This window comes from Paramisgurnus dabryanus, chromosome 19 (assembly GCF_030506205.2).
Source record: "Paramisgurnus dabryanus chromosome 19, PD_genome_1.1, whole genome shotgun sequence".
NCBI classification, from domain to species: domain Eukaryota; kingdom Metazoa; phylum Chordata; class Actinopteri; order Cypriniformes; family Cobitidae; genus Paramisgurnus; species Paramisgurnus dabryanus.
Window position 1 is genome coordinate 26,855,718 of NC_133355.1, and position 22,377 is coordinate 26,878,094.

A 22,377-nucleotide genomic window follows, 5' to 3' on the forward strand; every position below is an offset into this window, starting at 1 on the left:
AAATAGATAATGTGTTGATTATATTTCTTTGAGAATGACAAACGTGCAGTCAGACAGGCTTATTTTGAGAACAATATATATATATATATATATATATATATATATATATATATATATATGTTTGTAGTTATGCAATGCTATGAAACCTACTTATTTTAAAGAAGGCAGATTGTAACGTAGATTGACTGAGGATAACCTCTACATCTATTCTTCAGTTCCCATGGCGATGAGATGCATGCGAGTCTGAGAAGTAAAATAAAGCTCTTTGCATAAACTGTAAAAGTAAAAGTTGGATCAATTAAAAAAATTACACTGTAAATAATTGGCTGTAGTTATGCAGCTGTTTGCCAGTAAGTTACTGTAGATTTAAATTGATGTTATTTACTGGCAACAGTTTGTTCAAGGTTAAATGAACATTAAACGTTAACGTAAGTCTTTACAGAATAAATTTATTAAATAACAGCATCATGCAAAGCATTCTGGGAACCAGAAATCCTCATCAACCTTATTCTGTTTTTTCTTTCATATTCTGGTTCCCAGAATGCTTTGCATGAGGCTGTTATTTAAATGTTTATTTTTTCAACTGAAATTTTCTCACTTTAAGTGAATTAAAAAAAAAATGTTTCAATATTTTAGGTGTTACCTATACATGAGTAATTGTTTAAAAAAAGTGTCATGGTTCAGCCTTCTTGACATATTTTTTTCTCTTTGTGGGAGGATCATGACAGCCCTAATTGTCTTGTGTGGTAGCATGTTTGTGCTGTATGCATCCCTGGCTGCGTCCAAAAACTCTAAATTGCTGCCTTCCGAGGTAGCATTCCAAGGCAGGAAGGCATCAAAGGGACATTCCACTTTTTTTTAAATATACTCATTTTCCAGCTCCCCTAGAGTTAAACATCATATTTTTACAGTTTTTGGAATCCATTCAGCTGATCTCCAGGTCTGGCGCTGGCACTTTTAGCATAGCTTAGCTTAGCACAATCCATTGAATCTAATTAGACCATTAGCACTGCGCTGAAAAATAACCAAGGAGTTTAGATTTTATATAATAATCAAGGACTTTGCTGCTGTAACATGGCTGCAGCAGGCGTAGTGATATTACGCACTGTCCGAAAATAGTCCCCTGCTATTGAAAGTAACCAAGGGGACTATTTTCGGTCCAAATTACATAAGCAAAGTCACTGATTATTATGCCAGTTTGAGAGTATAGTTCCTAGCCATATCTGCCTAGAAAATCACAGCTTTTAATATTCCGTTGATCTTAGTACACTATAGCCTGGTTAGCCAGACCTACATCAAGATGTAAGGTCTGGCAACTCGTCACATAGACGGCTCAATCCGAGGGGCGGGATAAAAGGTGTCCCTCAAAATGCCTCTGCACGCAAGAAGATACGACCAATCAGAGCAACGGAGAAAGTTAATATTTTATCGTAACCAGTCGGCAAAACTCCAAACACATCTTCCTTGCTTAAAAAGGACTTCAGTAGGGTTCTTTTTTCTTTTCTCAATGAAAAACATAACTCCAAGTCCTCCAGAGACACGACCAAAGCCGATTCAAAAGACAGCTGTTCGCCAGCAACAGCCATTCTTTGTTTACAAGTGCCAGGGAACTGTCACAACTCTGTCGTCATTATGTTAAACGCCCCGCATATACGACGTGATTGGCCTGACACAATTTTGGTTTTTCGGAGCTCTTAAGTCTATGGAGAATATATTTTGTGGCTACTAGGGTGCGTCTAGATTTCTAGGCTAATTAACTACAGAAGAGTCAAATAGGAAAAATATCAAAACTCTTTGGTTATTTTTTTGCTAATGGTCTAATCAGATTCAATGGATAATGCTAAGCTATGCTAAGTGCTAGCGCCAGACCCGGAGATCAGATGAATGGATTCCAAAACAGTAAGAATCAAATAGGGTAGCTGAAAAATGTGCATATTTTCAAAAAAAGTGGAATGTCCCTTTAAGGCATGTCCGAATCCAATGTTAGGTTTACTTCCTGACTCTTGAGATACCTCCATCGTCCTGTCCCACAATTCTGTGTGTGTGTGCGCATGGGGAATGTGATTGGTCGAGTTCAAAAAAATAAAATGGCGAACAAGAAAGCGTCTGGAGCACAAATTTAGTGTAAATAAATGTGTATTATCACTTTTTACACCTTTTAATTGAATTTCTAGCAAAAAATTTGTATTGTAGTTTTCAAATATGTAATTAGTTATCACAAAGGCGCTCTCTGTTGTGTTTACATTTCAAATGTCTTTGAAGTGTTTCTGAAGTCATTGCCTCATGAGGCAGCGAGGCAACAAGTCAAAAGTCTACGTTTTCGAATGCATAACCCATACATATTTGTCACATTTGTCATGTTTATTGTATTAGTTGATAATAAAGAGACCAAAACAACTGCTTGTCATATTTATTTACTGTTGTTTCATGAGTTCACATTAACATGTAATCAATTGGGAATGAGATAAAGCATATTTTCAACATGATCTCACAAAAATCCGTGAAATAGTCACGCATTATTTTGCTCAGTTTTGCGTGACATTGTCACGTATTTCCACCATATTACGTGCCCCTGACACGACTTGCTTTTCCGTGACAGTTTCACGTATTGGTTACTCAACTGTTTTTCCTATTTTTAAACAATTTTCGCTTCGGTTTGGGGTTAGATTTGCTGTTTGCGTTAGGATGTCACTTAATGTATTGGTTTATAAAAAAAAGTTGTATACTTTTTAAACCATCGTCGCCTGACGTTGGGGTTAGAGTTGGGTTTGGGTAAGGATGTCATTTTATGTAACAGAAGGTTGTTCTAACCCCAAACCGAAGCGAAAATTGTAAGAAAATAGGAAAAACAGTTGAGTAACCAATACGTGAAACTGTCACGGAAAAGAAGTCGTGTCAGGGGCACGTAATATGGTGGAAATACGTGACAATGTCACGCAAAACTGAGCAAAATAATGCGTGACTATTTCACGTATTTTGTGAGATCAGGTTGCATATTTTGTGTGCTGTCCGAGGAGAGGGCTCCGAATTTTAGCAAGCTGTTTTCTCTTGTTTGGTGGGTTTGTCAGAACTGAAGTCCAATCAGCAGCAACATGTAAATAAACCATGCAGTACTAAAGTGACAGCTCGCACAATGGGTTTAAGTTGGAATGTTTTCTTTCATTCTACATGGAAGTGCAGTGTCTGTAACATTGAGCGTATTTAAAGTATTTAACACATATTTGTAATAATTTCATCAGGCTCTGGAAACATTTAAAAAAGATAACAAAGAATGGCCTTCTCCGCTACCGTAGTTGCAACTCTTGCATTATTAGAACAGTGTGTTCAATGCATCACTGTTTTGTTCGGGGCTGAACGCATACCTGTGCAAGTTCGTTTTGTGCCATGTTATTCCATGTGTTTCCTGTCCCATGAGATTTATAAGTTGCTTTGGTAACACTTTATTTTACGACCCGCAAAGTACCGCGTAATTAAACCGAATTTACAGCGTACCTATTTGTAACAACAGGGTAGGTAACCTGTAGGTATAAGGGAATAATATTTTAAGTTTGGGGTAATAAGGGGGTAAGAATATGAAGAATTATAAATTTTTTATACTCTAAGTATTTTATAACAACAGGGTACCTATTGTAATATTACGTGGTATGTATGACTTAGTCAAGTCTATGGGGAAATTATGTTTTATTTATTTTTTATTGTGAATTTTTCATATTGACTACTGAATGTTGTATACAGTCAATGTCTACGAGCCACATCGGCAAATAAATATAACAGCATATCACTTTTATTTTAGTAGCCTATATTACTTGCTTTTAATAACAAAAGTCAAGCTGATTTAATGTGGTTATCTTTTTTTTAAGGTAAGTACAATAAAAATAGCAACTTATTCCCTATTTACCAGGAAACTCCTACATTTGCGGACATATTTGAAGTGGTGCTTTGCAATTTATTTACTGTAAAGTATTTTAGCCAAATATAATTTATGCAATGGCAAACCAGAATGAAACAACAGCAGATATCAGCTCCCGCTAAAGCAAAAGACGACTACATGCGTAGACTACTGCGCAGGTGTAGAGCGCGCGGTCGTCTGCAGGAGGTTTGCTGGAACGCGATCCTGAGGTGAAATTTCTTTAAGAGGTTTTAAAAACGTTCTACACTGTGGAGTACAGCTGCGAGTGATGTTAGCAGGTTCCGCATGCTGGATAAGGTGAATGGTTTTGTTAATACATGACTCACGCATTTCAAACAATGTTTTTCAAAAAAGTTGCTAGCTAACGGTAGCAGGTTAGCTAGCACATAAGTAAGCCTAAAATTTATAAACGTAACTGGCTTAGAAAACTCTGTTTCTGTCAAGGCACAGTGAAGAAACATTTACTGAAGGCTTTCATTTATGTTTTTTATATGTAATGCAGAACAGCATTTGTGAGACGACATCAACTCATCATCCGAGTGGACAAGAACACCAACAGAGGAAGCCAAGCCGCAAAAACAATGAAAAATTGTCATGACTTTTTATTTTAAATAAAAGTTATGTGATAATAAACATTAAGTGTTGGCTTAATTATAGTGTTATTGTTTTAAAGATGTTTTGAAATAAGTTGTTTTAAAATAAAAATAACAATATTCTGTATGTTTATGGTATTTACCCTATAACATTTATTAACAAGAGGTGAACAAAGCACCACTTTAGTTTACAGCCCGCAAATATGAGAGTTACCTGGTACATACACAGAACAAGCGGGGAATAAGCCCCACTTCAATTTACAGCCCGCAAATATAAGAGTTACCTGGTACATACACAGAACAATCGGGGAATAAGCCCCACTTCAATTTACAGCCCGCAAATATAAGAGTTACCTGGTACATACACAGAACAATCGGGGAATAAGCCCCACTTCAATTTACAGCCCGCAAATATAAGAGTTACCTGGTAACTCCTGTATACATATACAGATCAAAGAGGTACAAGTTGCTATTATCTTTATTGTGTGTTATATTTTATTTGCCGACGTGGCTTGTAGACATCAACTGTAGGCTATACAAAACACTTCATCAGGTAAGTAGCAAATATGAAAAAAAAAAACATATTACACATAGACCATATTACCCATAGACGTAAGTCATACATACCACGTAATATTACAATAGGTACCCTGTAGTTATGAAATACTTAGAGAATAATTTTCCATATATTCTTACCCCCTTATTACCCCAAACTTAAAATATTGTTCCCTTATAACTACAAGTACGTACTGTAGAGGTACTCTGTTGTTACAAATAGGTACGCTGTAAATTCGGTTTAATTACGCGGTACTTTGCGGGTCGTAAAATAAAGTGTTACCGTTGCTTTCCCCTATCACAGGCCTTTATGTAATTATAAATGAAGGTTTGTGTGAAAACGTCTGCATCTGGGTTTTCCGCCTCGTGTTTATGACAAAAAGTTTTTCACCTTAAATTTATACTTAAAGTCTCTAAATGAATTCACCCTAAAGAGTTTAACAAATGAAATGCGAAAGAAATCATATTTTAACTTTTAAGATAACCTTTAAGATAAAGAAAAATAATGTTTTATTAATCAGTGGATCACTTTTTAAGGGAAAAAAATTGAGAGACTTACTGACTTAAAAGAAAATTTAGCTGGATATGTGAAATTTCAAATGCTCTGACATTTACTGAAATGTCTAAAACGCATTTTAAATGGTCTCCATTTCAATCCCAGAACAGAGGTGTCTTTCAGCCTTAGTAGTGACATATAACTCATTAAAAACTGGTGAAGGAAAGAGATAGAGACAGTGAGAGGACACAGCGACGAGATAATGCTAGTAGGTTAGTGTCATGTAAAATTTCGTCAGGCCTTGGATCATTTGGACTTAAAGCTTATGGATGTTAATATGATTTAGATATAAAACTGCTGTCTTTCATCTTTCCCATGAGAAGAATGTCAGAAATGTTTTTCAGCAGTGTAGTATTTTTATTCAGTTAGATTTCATCATTGTCAGTTTGGTTGTATTGAGTTAATCAGACTGGCAAGCTCGCCCCCTCTGGTGCCAGACGAGGTCAGGACAAAATCTGTGGTTCACCGCTGTGAATCAACTCTGCAAACAAGAGGGTGAATGGAATAAAAAAACAGCTATTCTGACTTTTCACAGTGCTAAATGTCATCTAATGAATACATTCCCTAGTGAAAAGACCAGCTTAAACCTGCCTAAGCTGGTCTCCCAGCATGGTTTTAATTGTTTAAGCTGGTGTAGCAGGCTGGTTTTAGAGAGGTTTTGAACACTTTTTAGCTAGTCTTAGTTGGAAGCTCGGCCAGCTTGGCTAAACTGGTTGGGTGGTTGTAGCTGGTTTATAATGGAATTAGCTGGTCCTCCCAGCCTGGCAAAGCTGGTTAAGCTGGTCTTTCAGCCTGGTCAAGCTGGCGGGTCATCTGGTTTCAGCTGGTCTCCCTGTCTAACCAGTTAAAACCAGCTTGACCAGCTAAAAACAGCCAATCAGCTTAGTCTGGTTCAACAAGGTTTTCAAATCCTACTGAAAAGATTAGGTTAGACCGTAAACTTCCATATTTGCTTATGCTGACTTGTTGCTGGTAAGTTTGTTTTTCTGGTGGAGTTGTTTGACAAAAGAAGTCTTGTTTGGGTAAGGTGTGTAATTTCTGGATTACTAGTGGCAACAAACAGGTTTCTTGAACACTCCCATTGGAGAAACAGATAGCCCCACCCCATGAAATAACATCGTTAGGAAGCCTAATGGGAAGACCAGGGCCCGGTTGCCCAAAGCGTTCTTATCGCTAAGTTGTTCTTAACCTATTCCTTAACCTCTCTCTTAACTCTATGGCACGATTCCCAAAAGGTTCGTATGCTAAGTATATCTTCTGTAAGTCACACTTTCATAAGGTTGGTCTGGACCATTCGTAAGCTCTCTCTTAGCGTTGTTTGAGCGCAAAACGCTATCGCCGCAGTCTTTAGAAATCAGCAAAGCGCAGTACAAGTCAAACTATGGTATGTTGACAATGATTTTATGTTATGGACATTTTAAGACTTGTAATAAAATATGTTTGCAATGGATACAGGGCTATTTATGCAGTTCACTTTATTTGGTATCAGAATGAATCAAAGACGGCGCCGGTGTTGAAGTTTGTTCTCCATCGAAGTCTGTTCCCTCTATGTTGATAGCGTTTACATTTATAATCTATTTAGAAAGATTAAAGATTTGAATTTGTTATACTAAAAGCAATAATATCATGAATTCTATTATACAATTTATTAAATATTTCTTATTTGACAGTTTTATGTCTTTTTTCCTTTTTTTCTCTATTGTTTGTTTTAAAACTGTTATGTTTCCATATATAATAAATAAATATTGTACATATAATATGATATGATTTATACTGTAATACTGTAAAAATAATTTACAATCAAGAACAATCAAGATACATTACATAAATGCACACACACACACATCTCAGTAGCCATTAAAACTTTCAATGTATATAAAGAATAAACATATAATGTGATAAAAACGCTATAAAAACAATAAAGGGAAACATAGGGGGAAAGACTTCCACACAACACCGGCCGCGTAACTGTTTAGTCCATGCCAATTTTTTTATTCGTCAACCCTTAAACCTTTTGACATTTTGCCTGACGTGGCTAAATAAAAAAATCGCCTTCCAAGAGCTGCTAGATCTTCTCAGACCATATTCTCTATCTAACTAGGTTGCTTTTTATTAAAAACATTAATGGTAAGCAATACCGCATTAAACAGAAATACTGCAGCTGCTTGCCAATCAATTCTGATTGTTAAGTACCTTAACATTCGTATAAAAGTGTATTACATATTTTTTTAAAGTCAAAACCCATGTCAAGAAGCGGCAAAAGTGGCACAACGGGATAAGGAGGGTGGATAAATAGCGAGGGATACCCGGTTCGTCTACCCGTATTACTGACAATTTGATCATTTAATTAATAGTCTATATTTTACGGATAACTTAAACTATGTTAAAATAAATGTGACTGGAATAATTTGAGTAATGTTCCATTTGTATATAACGTGTTGTCTTTCTTAACGTCGTAATTCACCTTCGCGTGAAATGGAAAATCGATCCCTGAGTGATCGATCGCAAATAATTCAGCACCTTCACTTGGGACAGCGCCATTGTACGTCGAACTTAGAGGCAGCGTGTTAAGAAGCTTCCTAAGAGACACTTCGGGGAACACACTTAGGAACATCAACAACTTTGGTAAGATATATCTTTCTGAGTCTTCTTAGCACGCTAAGAGTGAACGTTATCGGGGAACCGGGCCCAGTATGTCTATACTGGTGACCTGCTAATACAGGACCATGAAACCAGTCGAAACATTTAGAAGTGTAACAATGTTTACACTGTTTATCAGATGAGTGTGCTTCTGTATAGTTCAGCGGTACTGTATTGCATTAACAGGGCACAAGGGCATAGATTCAAACACATGTAATATAAATACTCATAACATGTGTACCTTGTAAGTCATTTTGGATAAAAGTGTCTGCCAAATGCATAAAAGTGACATGTAAATGAATCATCCTCCAAATGGCTTAATAATGGTTGTCTCTACATATTGCAATATAGAAGTATTTTAACACTGAAAAAATTGCACCTTAACGTAAAAACTGAAATATAAATCTAATATCTTTTTTGTGTTTGTGTGATTCATTTACTGGCCAAAAAAGCACAGTGGATGTGCAGAATGTAGAACCTATTGGAGGCAATAAATAAAAAAAAATTTGACACACATCTAAAAGAGTGTCAGACCACTGAGGTGAGCATGAAAAGGAAAAAAATGTGCCATTATCACATTCGATTTTCATTTCATTTTCACATTTGCTCTGGAAAATTACCTTTTTCTTTGTTTTTTCTTCCCACCTGCTTTATTTTCCCAGTTCATTCAAGGACTTAAAAAAAAACATTTTAAAAATCTAATTTATAAAGACAAACATTTAATCCTCCTTACTTTAATTAAGTTTTGGTTCATATTCATGCAAAACATGTACTCCAAAAAAATCAAACAATTATAGAAAAAATTAAATAAATCCATGACGAGAAATGTGCATTCATCTTTGCGTTCATGTTATATTAATTTAGTTGACTAGTGGTATACACTGATTAAAAAAATAAACATTAATGGCATTCATTCAAAACACTTACTTTGTCATATGAAGAACACTGTCATTGTTGCTGTTATCCTTGGGACGTCGTCGCTGAACTTTTTTAGAAGCAATCAGCTGTAAAATGTTTTGGTCCTGCTCGATTTTCGTTGACTTAAAGTAAAATAATATAACGTTTTTCATAAGATCCCCTGAGGTCAATGTGTTAGCATGACAGAAGCTCAATTTCGGGAGAACAAGCAACAGCCGGCATTTTTCCGTCTCCCAAGTGCCTCTCATCTAAATTATTAGATTTTGATGGCTTACATTTCTTTCCCGTCACAGAAAACCACCACAGGTTTATCAATGCCATCAAAATTACCATTTTGTTTTTGTTTGTTTGTTGATCACGCAGTACAAAGTAGATAAGGAAGCGCCGCCATTATTGTTTACAATGCTTGGAATGGTGCGCTGTGATTTGTTGAGCAGAAAATTTTACAAATGACAAGTAAATTGCCTTTATTCATATATCATAATCTAATGCGTATCACTGTATAATTTTTTTTACATAATAACGCTAGCTCAATGTTAGCTACAGCTCCTTGAATTCCTGCCTGGCTGCCAAACCTCTCCACACATTGCTCCATGCTCATCTCTCGTCGTCTTTCGTTTTTATTTTTAACAAGGTATTTGTTTCAGAGATTAGTTTTAGCCACTAGCCAGACCAATAAATTAATACAGACCGGAAGTTCACTTTGGTACATATTACGATTAAGAATAATAGTCAACTTTATAATTGTTAATATTCTGAAATAAGACAGTCTTGATGACGTATGCAGCCTACAAATGCGACCTAGGGAGGCTGCAGCCTTTGGATTGAGAAACGGCCTATGGCAACATGTGGGTTATATACTTACACTAATCAGGGAAACAAGGAACACCTTGACACAATTAGGGCAGGGAAACATGACAGGACTACAAAGTTCATGAACAAGGACTACAACAGGAAGTCACATAAGGCACAATACAAAATACACAATTCCATAAACCAAAAACACAAGACCGATACATTACACGTTTTCACACCATACATAACCAAAATATGATCAATTAATATAATTGTGCTTTTAATTGTCCACACTTACTTACTTAAACTATAGCATCCATAAAAATCTTCAGATATAACACTGGCACTGCATGACAGCTTTTGTTTAAAAACTGTATATGTTTAAACCCATAGAAATTAAGATCCGATATTATCGATATTATATAACATGTCTTTTAGAAAATGAAGATTTTGAAGTCTTTATATTTCCGTAGCAAAAAAGCTACACTAATAAGCAGAATTTCTGTGGATGGTGTGTGCTATTTTTGCTGGCTGAAATGGACATCCCATGAGCCTTTGGCCAGGGACAATGAGTCGGCAGACCTGCTAATACCAGATAAGTCCACTCACAGGCAGGTACACTAAAGTTACTGCTGACAAACCCAGACGTGAAGCCCATCAACAATATTCCTTTACTTCCTTCATGCCGCCTCCTTATTTCACTCAACACTCATTCGTTTTCATTATATCTTTTCTCCTTTGGAAGTAATCCCAAGCCTTTTTTCCCAATTGTAAACTTCAAGTCTACCTCTTGACTCCTCCATAAAAAGATGTTCTGTGTGCGACTGATTTCAAAGTGCGAGTCAACGTTTTTGACACTCGTATAGAGCATGACCTTTGCCTGGAGAATTCATACAAGGCTAATGGAGCGGAGAAGATGCCAGAACAGCATTCCTTTTATCCGGCCTCCCCAATCCATCTGTAAGGATTACACTGAGCTTTATGAACACACAGTGGGCCTGTTCCTCACTCTTCCTCTGTTTCGCTGCCCCTATTAACATTCAAGTGCTCGTCCGCATTACCTTTTATTCACACGGGTCCTTGTGCTAAGATACTCTTCCCATACAGATGCCACATATACAAGGCCTACCGTCCTCATCACTTCTAAATATTAACAATGTACTTGCTACTCCCTGCTGTGCAATCCAGCTTAAAATAACGAGGCAATGGCTATTATGTAGCTCCTTGAAGCTTGTAGACTATCTTGGACCAGGATCGAAATCTGGCAGTGCACATGCACATACAAATTGCGCATTTGTGTAAAAAATAAAATATACTCTAGCCTTTCCTGAACTGTAATATCAAGCTGCAATATATTTTCCATATATAGATTTAGTGTTTTAATGCATCTTTGGTCCCCTATATTCATTCTTACAGCACCAATCAATATCATTAGTTGGTGATCCTGTGGCACCAGAGTGCCCATCATGTTGCAGGATGTACATTGCACTTTACAGCCTGCCCTTAAACCACACTCAAAGGAATAAAGCAACAATATGAAGAGGAGCTTACTGCTTTTGAAAGGTATAGGCACAAGCATCCATTTACGGTAAATTGTCTTTTTAAAAGAACTGAACTTAATTTGGAAATTTATACCTACTATATTTCATTATTTGGCTCTTATATGAATGGATTAGTGTCACCATCTCATTTGCATACTACACCGTATCTACAAGTACCCTGTATACAATTTTTTCCCATTTGCCCTACAAAGCTCCGGCTCATTACCATTTCCCCAATTGTTGCAAAACCACACTTAGAAGATATGTAATGGAGCAAAAATGCTTATTATCAAACACCTTAGTCTTATTTATAACTAATCAAACAGTCGTAACCTACCTAATGCAGAAGAGTAAAATGTATTATTGTAATCCTGCAATAAAACACAAGCAGCTATAAAAGTCTTATAAAAATATTGTTCGGCCTCAGTGTAGTTAACGCTGCTTGTCACGGACTGACCCCGCTGTGCCGTGCAGTGATTTGAGCGGGTTGTTAAAACAGCACTTTATTATCATGGTATCAATTATTTTAGATAAACAGTGGTTGGTCACTTTCATGTTGCTCTTGTCTAAGTGAACGGTTCTTGACAGGAATAAAGTATAGAGTGGACCAGACTTCATGCAAGTCCGGCTAGGTGAGACTATAGGGGTTGTGTGCTGTGTAGGGATATTGTGTGTCTGTGGGCTTTATGTTTTCTCTAATGGGTTTGGCTATGGGCCGTGAAGGTGCTGCGGTAAGGCCAGCCAGCGGGGAAAGATCAATGTAGACGCATGGATAACAAGCCCTGCTGCCAAAAGAAACACACAGACCAGAGACCACATAGCAAACCTATCACAAAGCATTTCTCTCGCTCTCTATCAGAGTCAGAGTCGACAAAGCTTTATTGGCACGACGGTAAAGATTTACAATACTGGCAATGCGTAATATAGTGCTTATATAGTCGCGGCACTTATATAGTCTTGGAATAGCTAATATACTCATGTACTGTACCTCAGTGGCAACAAGGATGGAGGCTGTGTTGATAAAATGCCTAAGACTGCATTTTGAAGGGATAGTTCTGTAAGGGGGTGAAATTTATATCCCCCATCCATCCGTTTGGCCCAATGGCGAAGTCCAAACCGCATGGGAAGGATTGATAGCGCGTTCGGTCTTTTCCGGCGCTTTGCAGATGACGTTTTGACGTTACGTAATTTAGGTATATTTATCTCTAATCTGACTCCAAAGACAAAGATTTAGTTTATATTATATTACAAATTTGATTGATTAGTACTTTTAAAGCTTACAGAATTTAGATGGATGTTTGTTTATTTATTCTGATAAAGCTCTGGTATTACACTCGTTCATTCGGTTCTCACAGTCGCACATGATCCTAGTACGGGCCTCATAATTAATATACTGGTCAACGGTCGTAAGCGAATCAGTGTTGGTCGCTGCCAGAGGTTGGACTATACGCTTAAGCGGCCGCTTTCTGCGTGCTCAACTTTAAACATACTTTATTTAGTCCCCTTAGAGGTGACACTTAATTATTACAATTATTATTTCTAATCAAGATTAATGAATAGAATTACATTGAAATAAACAGAGGTTGAGGCTGACCCTATTTAGAGTAATCAGAAATGTTACTCTAAACGGAAACACAGCCTCCACGCTTCTAAGTACACTTAAACTAACGCCAATTGCTATTCGTATCTCACAAATCCTCAGCTGATGTATTATTCACTATCTAACTGGGTTTGGGCCGATCCTAGCCTGATTTCAGTCCTTACGGTAACTACGGATACAACGATATTACTTGCAGTGTCAACATTTACCGAGCAACACAGAATAAATCAAACTTAACAATTTATTAACCAGGTAGGTAAAACATAATTCAGAAGCCAATTTACATTCCAATTCGAATACGAAAATCAAACGAAAACCCATTGCATACCTGGTAATGAGATGAAGATCTGGTTACAGATTCCTCAAAGTAAAATAACAATACATGATGCTGTGCAAGGACAGCATCATGGGGGTGCATTTCTCGATATTGAAAGTCCCGCCTAAATCTTCTACACATCTCCTTAAATAACCAGAGAACAAAGCATATAGGAATTTGGTACTGATTGGTTGTTGTAGAACTAAGGGCTGTCCTTAATCTCTATACAGTGAGTGATTGGTTTATGCTTAGAATGGGAGGTGTCTATCAACATTGAATGAAGTTTCACATATACTTTAACATTGAATTCTGTTGTTATATGAGACCATTGTAACCACTTGCGATGAGACATTTCAATAGAAAACAAATAAGATACAGATTTTAGATTCTTTGTGCATGTAGCATTTCATATACAGTTTGCTTTTAGAGAAAAGAATACAAATGTATGACACCTAAAGGTGTGTCTTTGAAACCCAAATGTGTCTCAGTGGGAAGTCCACTGTGAATCGTGGAGAGAGGCTTTTCTCGCGCACTCACTTTGCCCCCATGCAGTGTCCTTTGGGGAGGTGCTATCTTATTTAGGAAATTGTCTTACAGTTCACCCAAATATGAATTTATATACATCACAGATGTATATGACATTGTTTCTTCAGTTAAACACAAACAAAACATTTTGGTTACAATTTATTTTAAGTTGTCCTTGTTGCAGTGTAATTATACATTTAATTACTGAGTTATAATGATCAACAAAAACAGCTGTCGAAAGATTAATCGCAATTAATCACACACAAAATAAACTTTTATTTTGTGTGTGATTAATTGCGATTAATCTAAATGATTTTGTATATATAAATACACAATCATGCATGTATGTATTCAAGAAATATTTACATGTATGTGTGTATATATATTTCACAAGCTCAGTTACTGGGATTTTCACGCACAACCATTGCTAGGGTTTACAAAGAATGGTTCGAAAAGGAAAAAACATCCAGTATGCAGCAGTCCTGTGGGTGAAAATGCCTTGTTGATGCTAGAGGTCAGAGAAGAATGGGCCGACTGATTCAAGCTGATAGAAGAGCAACTTTGACTGAAATAACCACTCATTACAACCGAGGTATGCAGCAAAGCATTTGTGAAGCCACAACATGCACAACCTTGAGGCGGATGGGCTACAACAGCATAAGACCCCACGGGTACCACTCATCTCCACTACAAATAAGAAAAAGAGGCTACAGTTTGCAAAAGCTCACCAAAATTGGACAGTTGAAGACTGGAAAAATGTTGCCTGGTCTGATGAGTCTCGATTTCTGTTGAGACATTCAGATGGTAGAGTCAGAATTTGGGGTAAACAGAATGAGAACATGGATTCATCATGCTTTGTTAACACTGTGCAGGCTGGTGGTGGTGGTGTTATGGTATGGGGGATGTTTTCTTGGCACACTTTGGGCCCCCTTAGTGCCAATTGGGCATCGTTTAAATGCCACGGCCTACCTGAGCATTGTTTCTGACCATGTCCATCCCTTTATGACCACCATGTACCCATCCTCTGATGGCTACTTCCAGTAGGATAATTCTCCATGTCACAAAGCTCGAATCATTTCAAATTGGTTTCTTGAACATGACAATGAGTTCACTGTACTAAAATGGCCCCAAGTCACCAGATCTCAACCCATTTTTTTTATTATGTACATAATAACTACACACAATGCACACACAAAAATATTATGCAAACACAAACTTAATTAATCTTTTGACAGCAACATGTACTTACAATAGGGTTGGGGGTTGGGTAAAGCTTTGGATTAGTTGCATGTAATTATGCATTATTTGTGGTTATTACCATGATAAGTACATGCATGTGTAAAAAATACCGTACAATTAAATGTTACCATAGTTTAAAATCAATATGCATTTATATGATCTTCTTATATGGGGGTCAACATGGCAAAGCTCCAAAAAGCGCATATATCATTAAAGGGCACATGTTATTACAACAAAATATCCCACAGGTAGTTATTGTACCATGTCCAAGATAGATCTGATTCCTGTGAATACAATCTGAGTGTCAGGATCCGTCCGAAATCATGTGTTTTATTACATCTAGTCTTTGTGTTCGGGGTCCTGGCAGTACCATGTTCTATGTGGGAAATGTGTGGTTTTAGTATTGAATTATTCTGACCACGCATTTCCCGGGTCTCGTCACTTTTTCCCCGATCCCTTACTTGTGATTATTTCCAGGTGTATGTCATTTACTTTCTCCCTATTTAAGAGTCCTTGGCTGCGGCCGAAACCGCATACTGTATAGTAGGTTATGAATTAGATGAAGTACCTACTTACTTGGCGTTAAAACAGTAGGTACTGTATAGTATGAATCCGGGTAGTATGAATGAGATTTGGACGTACTACATCCGCCATGTTGCTACATCACGTGACATACGTCGTCATCACGTCATGTCATTTCAGCGCGAAAACAGCCGCGTGCCTCTTCTTCTTTGTTGGATAACTCCTCGTCCGGGGCATCATGGGATAGTGAAGCGTCCATCGTATGCACACTGCAAAATCTAACCGGAAGTAGTAGGTCATCCGGGTACTTTTCGCATACTGTTTTTCGAATACTATGTATTCGGACATACTACTCGCCTCGCCTACTGCTTTTCGCGTACTATATAGTATGTAGTAGGCGGTTTCGGACGCAGCACTTGTGTTTGTTGTCCAGTGCGGGTTCGTCTGTGTTACTTGGTTGGTCTAAGTGTCTTACAGTAAGTCTTGCAGTATACTATCTTATGTTCCAGTTTATGTTTAGTGTTTTGTTTTAGTAATAGTGTTCAGTGTAGTCTTGTTTGATTTGTGTTTGCCCTGTTCTGTTTGCCCCCTCGTGGGGTTTTGTTTTCCATTTTTACCCTGTTTGTTTAATAATGTCCTGTGTTTCATCACGTCCGCATTTGGGTTCTTCCTCGTTTCAAATTCCTGACTCTGAGACAAGAGTACATTTAGCTGCATTAGCGCTACAACATGTTAACAAACATATTAAGAAAAGGTTTAGCGTAAAATTAACCAGTTAGTCAGTGGCCATGGCCGGAGCTTTATTAATGTGATGTCACATTAACAAGAGAATCAAAACAGCATGTCTAATAAGACTGCTTTGATTTAATAGGGATAAAGGAGTCATGGATTTTTTTTCATTAGAGGGTTGTTGTGTTCACACACTGCCAACACATATTTACGTCCAAACACATTGTAAAAGTGGATTTTGCATATTTGTGCCCTTGATTCTGAAAGTAATATAAATGACTCTAGTTATAAATGTCTTCTGTAGATTTCTGAGAGAAAACAATTAATATTTTCAAGTTATTTAGCAATCAGTACATCACGTGTCCGTAGAAACATATAGATCAATGCGATAAGTTCAATCTCATTTGTTCTTACATGTCTTATGTAACCTAACCATCATATGCATACTTTGTCATAAGACGTGCAAGTACAATTGACATTCATCATTGAACTATTCATTTAGGGCAGTAGCTCTCAAATGTTTCGGCATCCCCAGTGTAGAATGCATCAATTTGTGCCCCCCAAAGAAAACTTATGACATAAATTTAGAATTTGAAATAAACAAAACATATTAAATGTTAAAATGCAGTGCTGTTGGTACAGTTTTATTTTTCTAAGCTGTAATTGTACAGAATTTATGATAAATTATTGTATTATATAAAATTTCATAAAACTGTAACCCCCCAGTTAGGACCATCTTGCACCCCCCAGTTTAAGAACCAAAAAAATAACACGTATTGAGGAGAACCTTTCATTCACGAGAACCACAAGAACATTTACTTTGTTCTTCGTGCCTGCCTTTTATAATAGCCAATTAGCTGTGGTTTTCTCATTCTGTATGTGGTTGAGGTTTGTTTCGGCCTAGTAGTTCTGACAAAGTCTGTAAATAATAACTGGATACTCCAACTATCATCGCTTTGTAGGTTCCTGCAATTACACTTTCCTAGCCTTTTTGACGTATTTCCCCAGAATTCCGATTTTAGCAGTTTCAGTATTCGTGACGGTCTGCTAAGTTTTTATGTTTGTTTTGTGGCCAGGACTGTTAAGAGACCGCGGTGCATTTAATGCAGGGTTAAAGTGTCCCATAACCATCTGGCACAGGGTCGCTTTTATGGTTTCTAACTGAACTTCTTTCCATTAAGATGTATTATGTGGGCTGGATTGTAAGTGTTTCCAGACATGACATGATCTCTGCCTGTTTCTGCTCCACTTACAGTTCTCTACATTTTCCTCTGGATGTACGAGAGAGATAGGGTGTAGGATTTTGGTACTTGATCCATTTGGAGGTGATTTGTTGGTTAAGTGGGCTTCACGTTGTAATTCCAAACTGCTGAATCACTCAACATAAGATTTCATTCTGTTATAGACTTTCAATAAATAAGGTTTTTTTCTCGAATAGGCTGTACTGCAGTAGTGAGTCTTTCTCATTCCTTTGAAATACAGTATGTGTTCCTACACTGTAAAAAATTACTCTGGAGGGTGTTAAATTTAACCCATGAAAATTAGTTATAATTTAATTAAGTATATAAGCTAGCAAGTAAAATAAAAAATAATGGGTATATTCTACCTTCACTATCCAATTTTTAACAGTAATAACTGCAATACTAAAAAAATAAGTAACATATACCCCAAAATATTGGCCTTAGCACCGCAAAGTGCGCATGAATCAACACAGTGCCGGTCCTAGATGCTGGGGGGCCCTAAGCAAAGCTGTAACTGTAACATACATTTAGAATTTGGTGCCTATTTGACAGAGAAAAGGGGTGTTTGTAGTCTCACTCCCTCAACAAAGACATTGCACTTCCTTCTTTCAATGATGCAAAATTATGATTTTTACATCATTGAAAGAAGGAAGTGCAACACTGAAATCTGTATTTCTCCTGTCTCAGCGGCAACTGAGGAAATGATGCATGACCATTCAAAAACATGACTGGGGTTCTAAATATACAAAGCTTAATGCAAATGGGTGAAGTGTCCCTTTAAAGCTGTCCCAGAGGTTGACCCCAAATATTTTAAAAAGAGTGTCTGATTTTAAATATTGCATATCTATGAGTTTGACACCCTATATCCATTTGTTGCACATGTCATTATGCACAATCGATCAAACTTTAAAAGAAGTTAAAAGAATCAACCTCCTTGAATAATTCTAGGCATAAGATGCCCAAAAAGACTCAATTAACAAGAAAAGGTACAACACACAGTACTGTATCAGCAACATGTCTTATAAATTAGCCATAGAGATTCCCTATGCTGGTCAGCAGCTAAAACAATTATATAGTTAAGTTTGATTTGTGTAATCAAAATACATTATTTTATTAAACTATACAATGAGTTATATCCAGTGTTATCCAGTTAACATACTGTAATTAAACGAGTGACATATAATTTAATCCTTTACAAATTTCAAGTCTTCTATTAAGTTTTCTCGATGTGGGCAACATTCTTACCTCTGTCTCTCTCTCTCTCTCTCTCTCTCTCTCTCTCTCTCTCTCTCTCTCTCTCTCATGTCAAATTATCCTGCGCGAGAGCGCGTTCTTGAAGTTCAAAGGGAAAAGCGCTTGTTATCGCGTCATTTGCATCGCCCCATGCTAGGTCGCGTGTGGATGCGTCTTTGCATTGACTTTGTGTGTAATCTGCTCGCGCAAATCCTTTATCTTGTTCCCTTGCTTCACGTTTTCCCCCTTTATTCTGCCCAAGACGGATAGCTTTGTTTTAAATCAATGGTGGGCATATCAGTGGCGAAGCCAGAAATGTTCAAGTGGGTGGGCCTTTATAAAACAGGGTGGGCAAAGCATAGAATGTACATAAATTGGGAGTGTTTACGCCCATGGCCGGCGTATATTTTTTTCCCCAATGTAAGTGCGGCTTTTTTCAAAACAGCCAGCAGCTGTCCATTTTTTCCGTGCTGTGGTCTAAAAATATTCAACTCTGGATGAAAAGCTTAGCTTGTCAATGTAAGTTCTCACACAGCCGTCCAATCACAGTGGGTGAAAGGGCGGGACTAATATCACAACAACCAACCGGCTCACAGCTCAAGTATCACAGCAACCAAAGCGCTTGGCTGAAAAAACAGCTGGCATTTGGCGTCCTCCAGGCGTTTTCAGCCGGGTTTAAAAGCTTTGGTGCACGCTACCTAAGCCAAGTTACCTTAATGCCATGCAGGCAGCACAATGTTTCAAGGGGAAATTTATAAAACAACTTAAATAACCAACCAGCTTGTCTACAGTATATGGGCAGGTGGGGCTGTGCCTGTTTTATACAGTCTATGAGCAGTGCCCCACCAAATTATTAACCCACTTGAAAACACAGAACTCAATATAAACTGAATTAGTAACGGAATTAGTTTTTACGTTATTTACGTTGCGTGAACGTAGATCCGAACAATATGTCATTCCTCCTCAGCAAAATGCATGACGTGAAAGCGTCATAGGCTACGACAGATTCAACAGATAGTGATTTTACTAAAGAACTCGTTCGAAAGATTGTTATGTAATGAGACAATGGCCATCAAACAACATGGCGCAATACAAAATTGCATGTGTTGTCATTTAAGTGTAAATATTCCAACAACATTAAATCATACAGCCCCCTAAATAGTTGATTGGAGTAATACTCCTGACTATAAACTGTAAATAATAATGACACCACTATAAACATTAAGAAAATGTCTAAACTCACCATTACATGTCCTGTAGTCTGAGACGGGGCTTCTGGTTCATAATAACAAAGTCCAATATGATCATAATGTCCCTTCGCGCAAAGAAAAGCAGAAATACATTTCTCAGACGAGCATTTATCATCGATGAGCGTAACGTTATAGGTCTTTCAACACAGCATGAAGTCATTATCAACGTAATACGTGCTCGTTTCATTTTGTTGACGTTTGAAAAGATGTCCTCAGTAATCCAACATTTCCATGAGTGATGTAATAGTCTCCGTCTCCAAAAGTAAACAGGCATAAGCAGATTTCATCGTGGAAAGGTTGTTAAACTTGATGATTTGCGACTCGCTGTTTTCAAATTCAGTTCAATCGCGCGTAGGCGGAACTAACAATGACTGACGAATCATATTCAACGTTTCATGTTGACAAGCGTGTGCACCAATAGGGTAAAAGAAAACTGCGAAACTGCTTGAACATGCAAACTTGCACTTATATTTTAATTATATTTATAATTGTATTACATATATGAAATTATAGTGTGATAAGACGTCTATTCGTAGTACTATTATTTATTTTTGTTAAATTATTTACACATTTGTCTGGAAAATGGCCTTCTGATTGGATGGGCCACAACTCAAAGTGGGCGGGCCCAGGCCCGGCCAGGCCCACCCGTAGCTTCGCCACTGGGGCATATAATATGCGCATCGTTACCAAATCACTCTTCTGGGTCATGCACGCGGCCGTTTGAAGGCTGCAACCTCCGGATGTCGCAAACGCGCGCTGCATACGTCATCAAGCCTGATTTATTTAAGTTAAATAAGCATTTCATTTGCAAGTCATAAGCATAATATAACAATTAACCATTAACTAAGAATAATAGTCAACATTATAATTGTTAATATTCTGAAATACGTTTTTATGATGCATATATGCAGCGTACAGATGTGACCTCTGAAGGCTGCAGCCTTCGGATTGAGAAACTGCCTGCATATTGTCCGAGTACATATCAGTGATTTAAGAAATAATTAAGTATTTTTAAAAACCCGCATAAATTCGGAAGTTTGCAAATTATTTAAATTATAGCGTCTTGTTTTCATTAAACATAATAATAATTTTTCTTTGGTATAATGGTTTTAAATAATTCTGAGATCAAGGGGGCCCCCTAGTGGTCCGGGGCCCTATGCAAATTGCGTAATTTGCGTATAGGAAAGACCGGCACTGAATCAACATCCAGGCGGGACTCGAGTCACCATTTTTTCATATCATATCGGCGGGAGAACTGCGGTTTGTTGACAGGTAAGTTTTTATTTAACTTGTTGATATCATCATGAATGGAAATGTTAAGTTGGTTAACTGTAAAATCTACCAGAAGTTTAGTCATTTGCGTGCTTCTCTGTCTCTGTTGTTGACAGATTGATAGGTTAGAATATGTCAGTCAGGTTAGCTTTGAATGAAACATCGCCCAGTTCTTGCACCTGCGAATACGAATAAATATCCATATTTATGATTAAAATATTAACTTCCATTATTATTATTTACATGTCTGAATCTCGTGAACAGCGGAGCTGCTCAATATGAGTGGTTGAACTTGAGCAAGCCACGTGACGAGAGAGAGCAGCGGACGGTTGATGTACGATACAGACGGGAGGGCGTCGAGCAGACAAACAAACAACGGTAAAGCTGTCGATGCTAGATAATTACTGTAAAAGTTTTCTTGCATTTATCTGTTAATATATTGAGTTTTGTTTTAGAAGGGATCCATTTATGAAGCCATTTTATTATTATTATTATTATTATCATTTACGGATATATACTTAACGTTGCCTTTCGCTTTTTAATGTCTGTTCAAAAAAGTATTTCGGAGTTCATATGTTATATATGAGACTTGTATATGAAGTTGAATCACTTAAAATTGAATGTAAGTACTTCTTGTTAGTGTTCAATGTTTTATGCACGTGTACTGTGAGTTATAGCATAATATGAAGTTGTATTTTTGCACTTAATAAGTTTTAAATGAAGTTGAAATGTTTGTTTGTATCGATATAGCATGCTAGTCTACTGAGGTAAATGAGATCAGTTTTTCCTCTCATATTATTGTCTTCTTTAATTTTCTAATGATAACGTGAAGAACAGTATTTAGGAATCTTGCTTTTAATGGTTTTTTAACATCTCATGAAGCCTTGGTTTATTTTGTTTTATGAAATAATATGTTCAAGAAGCTTTATGTAAAACTATGAT